This window comes from Bos javanicus, chromosome 6 (genome assembly GCF_032452875.1).
Source record: "Bos javanicus breed banteng chromosome 6, ARS-OSU_banteng_1.0, whole genome shotgun sequence".
NCBI classification, from domain to species: domain Eukaryota; kingdom Metazoa; phylum Chordata; class Mammalia; order Artiodactyla; family Bovidae; genus Bos; species Bos javanicus.
This window is the reverse complement of record NC_083873.1, coordinates 34,958,854-34,967,520: the sequence shown is the minus strand read 5'-3', so window position 1 is coordinate 34,967,520 and position 8,667 is coordinate 34,958,854. Positions and strand designations below refer to the sequence as shown.

General features: G+C 37.2%; 1 long non-coding RNA gene across 1 annotated transcript; it reads right to left on the bottom strand.

The window, feature by feature from the left end:
* Positions 1-4,926: 4,926 nt before the first annotated feature.
* LOC133249365 (uncharacterized) lies at positions 4,927-8,667 on the bottom strand. The gene is made up of 2 exons (XR_009736922.1): positions 8,162-8,667; positions 4,927-5,237 (listed from the first exon to the last, which is right to left on the bottom strand). It is a non-coding gene; the product is annotated as an uncharacterized LOC133249365 (long non-coding RNA).

Genomic DNA, 8,667 nt, shown 5'->3' with positions numbered 1-8,667 from the left:
CTCACTCAGCTTGCTGTTATACATTCTGCTCCAAGCTCATTGGCCTCATTTCCTTGGTTTTAAAGTCCTGGTTTTGCTTGGAAAATCCCGTGGATGGAGGAGCCTGTTAGGCTGCAATCCATGGGGTCGCTAAGAGCCGGACATGACTGAGCGACTTCACTTTCACTTTTCACTTTCATGCACTGGAGAAGGAAATGGCAACCCACTCCAGTGTTCTTGCCTGTATAATCCCAGGGACGGGGGAGCCTGGTGGGCTGCCATCTATGGGGTCGCACAGAGTCGGACACGACTGAAGTGACTTAGCATCTATTACAAATCTAGTTATTTGCTCTAGAGATGTCTTCTCTGTGTTCTTTGCTTGTCTGGCTCAACTCAATGCTATCTCCTCTAAGACAGAGGCTCTCCTTGACCATAACCAACAAGGGCACACTTCATATACCTCTACCTCTATCCTATCATCCTGGTGACCACGTTTATTGCACTCAGCAATAGCGGAAACCTCCTTTTATTTTTGGTTCACTTATTTATATTCTATCTCTTCAACTGGAATGTGTCATGAAGGAAGGGACCTGCTTATGTTCTCATGACAGCTACCGGACTGCTTCTGTTTTCATGACAGCTACCTGACCAGAGTATAGAATAACTCCTGGTACACAATAGAGACTTGATAAACATTTACCGATGCAGATGACACCACTAAAGAGCCTCTTGATGAAAGTGAAAGAGGAGAATGAAAAAGTTGGCTTAAAACTCAACATTCAGAAAACAAAGGTCATGGCATCTGGTCCCATCATGTCATGGGAAATAGATGGGGAAACAGGAGAAACAGTGTCAGACTTTATTTTGGGGGGCTCCAAAATCACTGCAGATGGTGATTGCAGCCATGAAAGTAAAAGACGCTTACTCCTTGGAAGGAAAGTTATGACCGATCTAGATAGTATATTTAAAAGCAGAGACATTACTTTGCCAACAAAGGTCAGTCTAGTCAAGGCTATGGTTTTTCCAATAGTCATGTATGGGATGTTAGAGTTGGACTATAAAGAAAGCTAAGCATTGAAGAATTGATGCTTTGGAATTGTAGTTTTGGAGAAGACTCTTGAGAGTCCCTTGGACTGCAAGGAGATCCAACCAGTCCATCCTAAAGGAAATCAGTCCTGAATATTCATTGGAAGGACTGATGCTGTAGCTGAAACTCCAATACTTTGGCTACCTGATGTGAAGAACTGACTCATTGGAAAGGACCCTGATGCTGGGAAAGATTGCAGGCAAAAGGAGAAGGGGACGACAGAGGATGAGATGGTTGGATGGCATCACCAACTCAATGGGCATGAATTTGAGTAAACTCCGGGAGTTGGTGGTGGACAGGGAGGCCTGACATGCTGCATTCCATGGGGTCTCAAAGAGTCAGACATGGCTGAGCGACTGAACTGAACTGAAATATTTACAGAATTACTCATAGAATCACTGGTAGTCAACAACGGGAGTCTGCTCTATCAAGATTAGACACCATGAATTTGCTATAGTATTAGTTTATGTAGTTGTGAACATTCAGTATCTCCTGAATGGGAAAAGAAAGGTGGGATTATGTTGATTTAGGGTTGTCATTTTCCAAATGAATGCAGCAAAAAGATGAGAGGATAGGGTTGTTATGAGTATTGGCAAGAAAGAAGCTTGGCAGCAGAAGAGGGGATAAACATCATGGAGGATAACATAGATATGAGCTTTTCAGAAGTATTAGCCAAAGTAGTGTGTTGCTAGGGGGGGTGAGAAGAAATAGAGTGGGGAGGCAGAACTCCCACTAGTAGCACACTACTTTGGCGAGCTGAAATTCATGGGGTCGCAAAGAGTTGGACACGACTGAGCGACTGAACTGACATTGTATAATATTATTTATGACTGAACCATAGCATAGTGAGGCAGCAAGTAATGTCATTTGTAATTTTGGCATCTACAAAGTTTTGGAAACAGTAGCAGTCTCTGCTACTTGCAGGAGATAGATGTCTTGGGACCCCATCAGAATAAACATTGGTCAGCTTCTGAATTCCTAATTAGTACATAGCTGTTTGATAGAACACCTAATGTATTAGCATGTTAAGTGGCTACAATGAACTCAGTTTTTGTCTTCCTCCAGCCCCTATGGTCTTCTCTTGTGGCTCAGCTGGTAAAGAATTCACTTGCAGTGTGAGAGACCTGGGTTCGATCCCTGGGTTGGGAAGATCCCCTGGAGAAGGGAAAGGCTACCCACTTCAGTATTCTGGCCTAGACAATTCTATGAACTGTATAGTCCATAGAGTTGCAAAGATTTGGACAGGACTGAGCAACTTTCACTTATTTACAGCCCCTATGGAGATCTTGCTAGAATGAATTCTTCCTGGTGGCTGTAATTAGATCAATGAATGCAGTCCCTGCCTTTTCCTGCTGTAATAACTATGCTTTGTCAGATCATTCCCCAAGAATGAGTTTTAAAATCATCTGTGCTTAGATGAAGATGTAGCTGGCAGATGATTTGAAAGGTTAATTATGAAAAATTAGAGAGGAGGACCAATAATATGTGATCCCCGACATAGTCTGTTGGGAATAAGAAACAAACAAAAAATTAACAAATAATAACAATCCAAAAAAAAAAACACCTTTAAAAAACCCAAACTGTACAGAATGAGCAGAACCTAATAAAAAGAATGGAATGAGATGTAGGTTGCTTTTTCTTCTGAATTCATGATCTCTTTCAGGTTAAAAGTACAATTTACCTCACTAGAAGTAATTTACTAAATGTATTCTGGAGGAATCCCTGAGTCCATGTATCACTGAAAATGAGCAATTTGTTCCATTCTTGTAGTAACTTGCCCAACAAATTATATAGAAATAGGGGAACAAGAAATGTCATTAAATATATTGAACTGGTTGAAGTAGTGGTTTTCAAACTGTGTTCCAAGGTCAGAGGCCACTTGCAAAAGGGCAAAGCAGAGGCAGCTTAAAATAGATCAACTCCATTTCTATCTGTTTTCTATATTGAGCTTCTACATGAGATTAAATTTAAAACCAGAATTCTGCTCCAAAGTGAATTAGAAAACCATTGGTATTCTAAGGATAGAAAAAAAAGGAACACTTTTAAAATATACACACAACTATTTTCAACTATGTTATATAACATATCAAAAAATATTTTAAACTTCTATACCTATCACTTAGGTGATAGGTATATTCTCATACATTTGACTTAGTAATTTTGAAATAAAATGGAAGTAAGAAAGAGAAAAAGAGAGGGAGGGAGTGAGGACAACAGAAATATTGGGCTGGATTCTAGTTCCTACTTTATTCATCTTCTAAGTAAATTGTTCTTTGACAATACCCTTAAAGTCTAAGACTATATGAAAAGACTACACGAAAATAGACATGTAATTATTTCTTTTTATTTACAAAGAATAAAATAAAAATTCATAATACAACCTTGCATTAAAAAAGAAAATTTACCCAGAAGGATGAACCAAAAGAAAGTAAAATATAACTAGACTATACTAGGCACTCTATGAATATTTGTCAAATAAGTTAATGATGAATAAAATTTCAAGATAAGATGTAAAACTATAATTTCACCTATTTGTTCAAATGCAAGATGATTATTAAGCTTTTGGAACAATATGTATTTCCTGGCATTGTCAGAAAAAATTGTACCTTTCTCTTGGATTTAAAAAAAATAATTTGATTCTTTTTTTAAATTAAGGTAAGATTCACGTAACATAAACTTAACTAGTTTAAAGTGACCAATTCAATAGCATGTACTACATTTACAATTTTGTGTAACTCCAATCTGTACACCATTTCAAAACATTTTCATCATCTCAAAAAAACCCTCCATGCTCACTAAGAAATCACTTCTCATTTTCTGCTCTCCTCAGCCCCTAGCAACCACCAATTTGCTTTCTGAATCCATGGATTTATCTATTTTGAATATTTCATATAAATGGTATCATGCAAAAATGTGATTTCTTCCGTACAACTTATTTCACTTAGAATAATATTTTCGAGATTCATCCATGCTGTAACACGTATCAGTACTTTATTCCTTTTTATTACTAAACGTGTTCCTTTGCATGTATACACCACATTGTATATACACATTTATCTGTTGATGAACATTTCAGACTGCTTCTACGTTTAGCTATTGTAAACAATGCTGCTATGCACATTCATTTACAAGTATTTCCTTGGGTACTTGTTTTCTGTTTTCCAGGGCATATACCTAGTAATAAAATTGCTGGGTGATATGGTAATTCTATTTTTAAATTTTTTGAGAAGCTGCCAAACTGTTTATCATAGTGACTGCACAATTTTACATTCCCCCAGCAAAATATGAGTGTTCCAATTTCTCCATATCCTCACCAATAACTGTTATTTTTCATTTGGTTGTCTTTTAATCAAACATTTTTGTAATTAAATATAACTATTGGTTTAACGGGACAATACATTTTTCAATAAAGGATTTTCTTTTTAATCTAGTTCCTTTGATATTTTTCCAAAATTCATTTTCTTGCTCCTCTTTATCCAACATATATTAAAGAAGAGTTTCTGACTTTATTGAGGACCCAGATGTAGAATACCATATCATTATACTGTTGGGAACTGTTTTTTTTTAATGGAATGCCAGGATTCATTAGGATCCCAGGTAACATTCCTGGCTGTTTTTTTTTAATCAGTTCCCACTCCATTATGTATGTTTCCTTCTCTACTAAATGCTTTTGGTGTAAAACATCTAGGTCTGTTATACTGACCTAGATTGGAAGTGAATAAGGAACAAAAATACAAAGACACAAATTAGGAAACATTAAAAAAAAAATCACAGAACATGTATGTCTATATGATATGCTATTTCACATATGAACACCAAATTATTTCATAGCACAAGAAAATGTAAGTCTCAGAACAATAAAACATGAATATTTTGATCTATTTTTTGACATTTGACCATTATTTTATGTGATTTCACTGATAATTTTGCTTTTTGCTCATATAATTCCATTTTTCTGCTCCATGGCTACTTTATCATCTAGAATCAGTTGTTTAGGTGATGCTAATGTGGCCACATATCAGTTTAATACATTTCTGCTCAAGCAGTGATCAGTCACACACCACCTGCCAAGCATTGTAAACGATCGCCAAGTAGACAGTTTTGACAGGCTGTTCCCAGGAGATACCTGCACTGTGTTTTGTAACAGGCGGTCGCCCAGCAGGATCACAGTCTAGGAATGGAAACCCAAAAGCAAGAATGAGAAAAGAGGGAAATAAAAGATGGAAGTGACTAAACACAGAATAGAATCTTTAAAACTTAGAAGTGTTGAAAGAATATAAAACCTTGAGCCTAGGAGAGAAACATTAAATAGTATGTACTCAGAATTAAAAGAAATGTTAAAAAAACTGCACCACGTGATGAACAATGAAGACTAAATATCAAACAAACATAAATTCAGAAAATGACAAAGGGGCAAACATAGAATTTGGCAATTTTTTGCCAAATAAATTGGAAGGATAGAGAATATAAAGCCTAATGGAGCAGAAATAAACAAGGAAACACAGTGGCACACAAACAAAGCAATAATTCCTAGAGACTATAGTTCACTGATAAAACACACTCTCCCAATGGGAAGCTTGGGGTATTAGTCTCATCATCACTTGCTTACTTGTATAAGAGCTCCATCAGTATTTGTTGGTTCTGCAAGAAAGATATGCTATACAGGAAATTTACATATGTAAAACATAAGGAAAATAGCATTATTTTCTCTTCTAACCTGTGCAACCATATTAATTTGTATGTATTGATATTTTCTAAATGAGTCCTTCCCTCTGAGACATAATAATGTGCCTTTACTGTGTGATGTACTTACCAGGAAATAGCACCAAGTAAACCACACAAATATAACTAAAAAGCCTGCTTCTTTAAAGATTCCTGTTAAGAGTTGTAAGCTGGACTTCAGAAGTGGGATGAAGGCCCCCAACAGTTTGCTCCCACTTGACTCACAGTGCTGTGACAGGTGGGAGGAAAACAGACACATTCTGCTTCCTCCTGTCATGCTGAACAGCTTGGGGAACCCACAAGCAAAGAAACCAAGGCTGTCGCCTTGAATCCTGTTCAAGAGGAAGACAAAGTGCCTTTGTGCTTGCTTCTGTACAAGGGAGAGTCCTGTGAGTACAGGATCTGTTACAGAAAACCTGCCTAGAAGGAAAGCGTATTTGAGACCAGACTTTGGGTAATCGGAGAGTCATGCTTTTGTGATGCTAGAACCTACATGGGACAGTCCTTGATTTGACTGGTAAATATCTGCTCTCTAAACTGTTCAGTAACAACCTTTGATGAAGACACCAAAGCTGCATTTGTGGTAGAAAGCTATTCTAGTGTTACATTTATTAACTAATTTTTATGAGTTGCAGAACAGAGAAGATAAAGTCACAAAGACACAAAGTCCAGAGACATAGAAAAAAAGTGACCAAGTAGTTCTTTGAAGAGTGGATAGAAAAATATTGGATAGTTGTACTAAAGTGGAGGTGGTGATGAACCCATAAGAATCAAAAAAGTTTGCACAATAAGCACCAAGTAACTATTAAAAATGCCTATTTGGAGAAGAATGTTAAAATAATTTAAAAGGATATATCCTCTAATCATAGAAATTTCACCATTAATTACTTAGAATTTAAATATATCTTATATTTACATACCATACAGATTTATTCTTTAGCAATCTGTTTGCATAAAACCTCTCCATGATTCACAACAAATATATGTAGTAGTTATAGCTATGGAGTATGATTAGTCACACAAAATAAATTTATTTCTATGATAGCCATTAACAGATATGTTAAAAATAAAGTATTTCTGACATCTATAAATTTAAGATATAATAGAACTAAGCATAGATCTGATTCAGGCATCATTAGGAGAAGGATGCTGCTTGTTTGGCCCACATGTAAAAACATATTTTCTTTTTTGGTGATTACAAATATGAGATTGGCCCATGAGTTCAGATATCTCTCTCAAGGTCAACAAAATAATATGGATAATCGCTGATGAAATATTATGGTATTGGAATCAGATAATAGAATGGACAGGTTATAATTTACTAACCTGAGCACACATTTTATAACAAATTCAAATAATAAGCAGGACAATAACATTCTTCTTACTTAGTCATTGAAAACACCTTAGCCCAACATACTAATGGTACTATGAGAATCCTTTTGTTCTTTCTCTTTTTGTTTCTTCACTTGATGATATTTTATATTCTATACAGGATTTTGGAAATAATACAAAACCTATACCATAGGATTTTGCTGAAACAGATTGATCATTTCTGTTTATTAGGATTGATGAGAAAGTTTCAAATTTTCTCAGCAACTGAGAAAACATGGGCCTGTAGCCAGATCATCCTGGATTTGAATCTTAGTTCTATAGCCTCGGTCAAGTGACATAACCCCTTTAACCTTGGGCTCTGCTGTGTAAAACTGGACTATCTAGCATCTAGCTTTGTGTGAGGATCTGAGACACCTTGCTGAAGACCTAGTACACAGCAGATACTTGATAAATGGCAGATTTTTATTTGTATTTTATTCCTTCTCCCCCGGCCGCTGGTAATGTTGTCTCTTTGAGCCCTGGAATTGGCTCAGGTGAAGACAGTCTGCTTGGCCAGAGCAGCCCAGGGCTAATGGTTTTTCTGTGTAGTTGTATAAAGGCCTTGGCCCCTCACTTAACCTCAAGACCACTGACAGGCCATCTCAGCCTCTGTGCAGACCAGCTGACTGACTGAGCTGAAGTCTTTGTCCCAGCTGCGTTGCCACCCAACCTCTCCCTCTGCTCAATCCCGCTATCTATCCTCCCTTTTCTTCCCGTAGTCATTAATCAGGAAACCACTCTCTAATAAACTTTATGGACCAAAATTGCATCTCCGAGTCTGCTTTCCAGCCAATCCAGACTGCTACACTCCCCTACTAGGTAAGAATATGTAATGAGTAAGATGAAAATGTTTGGGAGAGATGGAGAATATAAGAGTATAGAAAGACTTAAAAAGCTTTTCCAGGATAACAGAAGTATGGAGAATAACCCAATTCCAATATTTAAGAGTGAAAATTCAATTGTAATCTCTTTGCAGTATCTAGTGGTAAAGAATCTGCCTACCAATGCAGGAGACATAAGAGATGTGGGTTCAATCACTGGGTCAGGAATATCCCCTGGAGGAGGGCATGGCAACCCACTCCAGTATTCTTGCCTGGAGAATCCCATGGACAGAGGAGCCTGGCAGGCTGCAGTCCAATGAGTCACAAAGAGTTGGACATGACTAAAGCAACTTAGCTCATAAACCTGGTAATAATAAGAGTTTTTGTTTAATGCCTAAGTCATATCTGACTCTTTGAGACCTCATAGACATAGCTCCTCAGGCTCTTCTGCCTATGGGATTTCCCAGGCAAGAATCCTGGAGTGGGTTGCCATTGCATCCTCCAGGGGATCTTACTGACCCAGGGATGGCATAGTGGCACAGTAGGGTTTAAATTATCTTTGTGCTTTCAGCAGTTTTGAAGTACACAATGTTGTATTTCCATGAGACACAGTTTTTGGCTCATTGATTAAAAGTCTAAAGAATCTTACTTCCTAACTAAATATAGAAGCAGAAGATAAATGCCTTA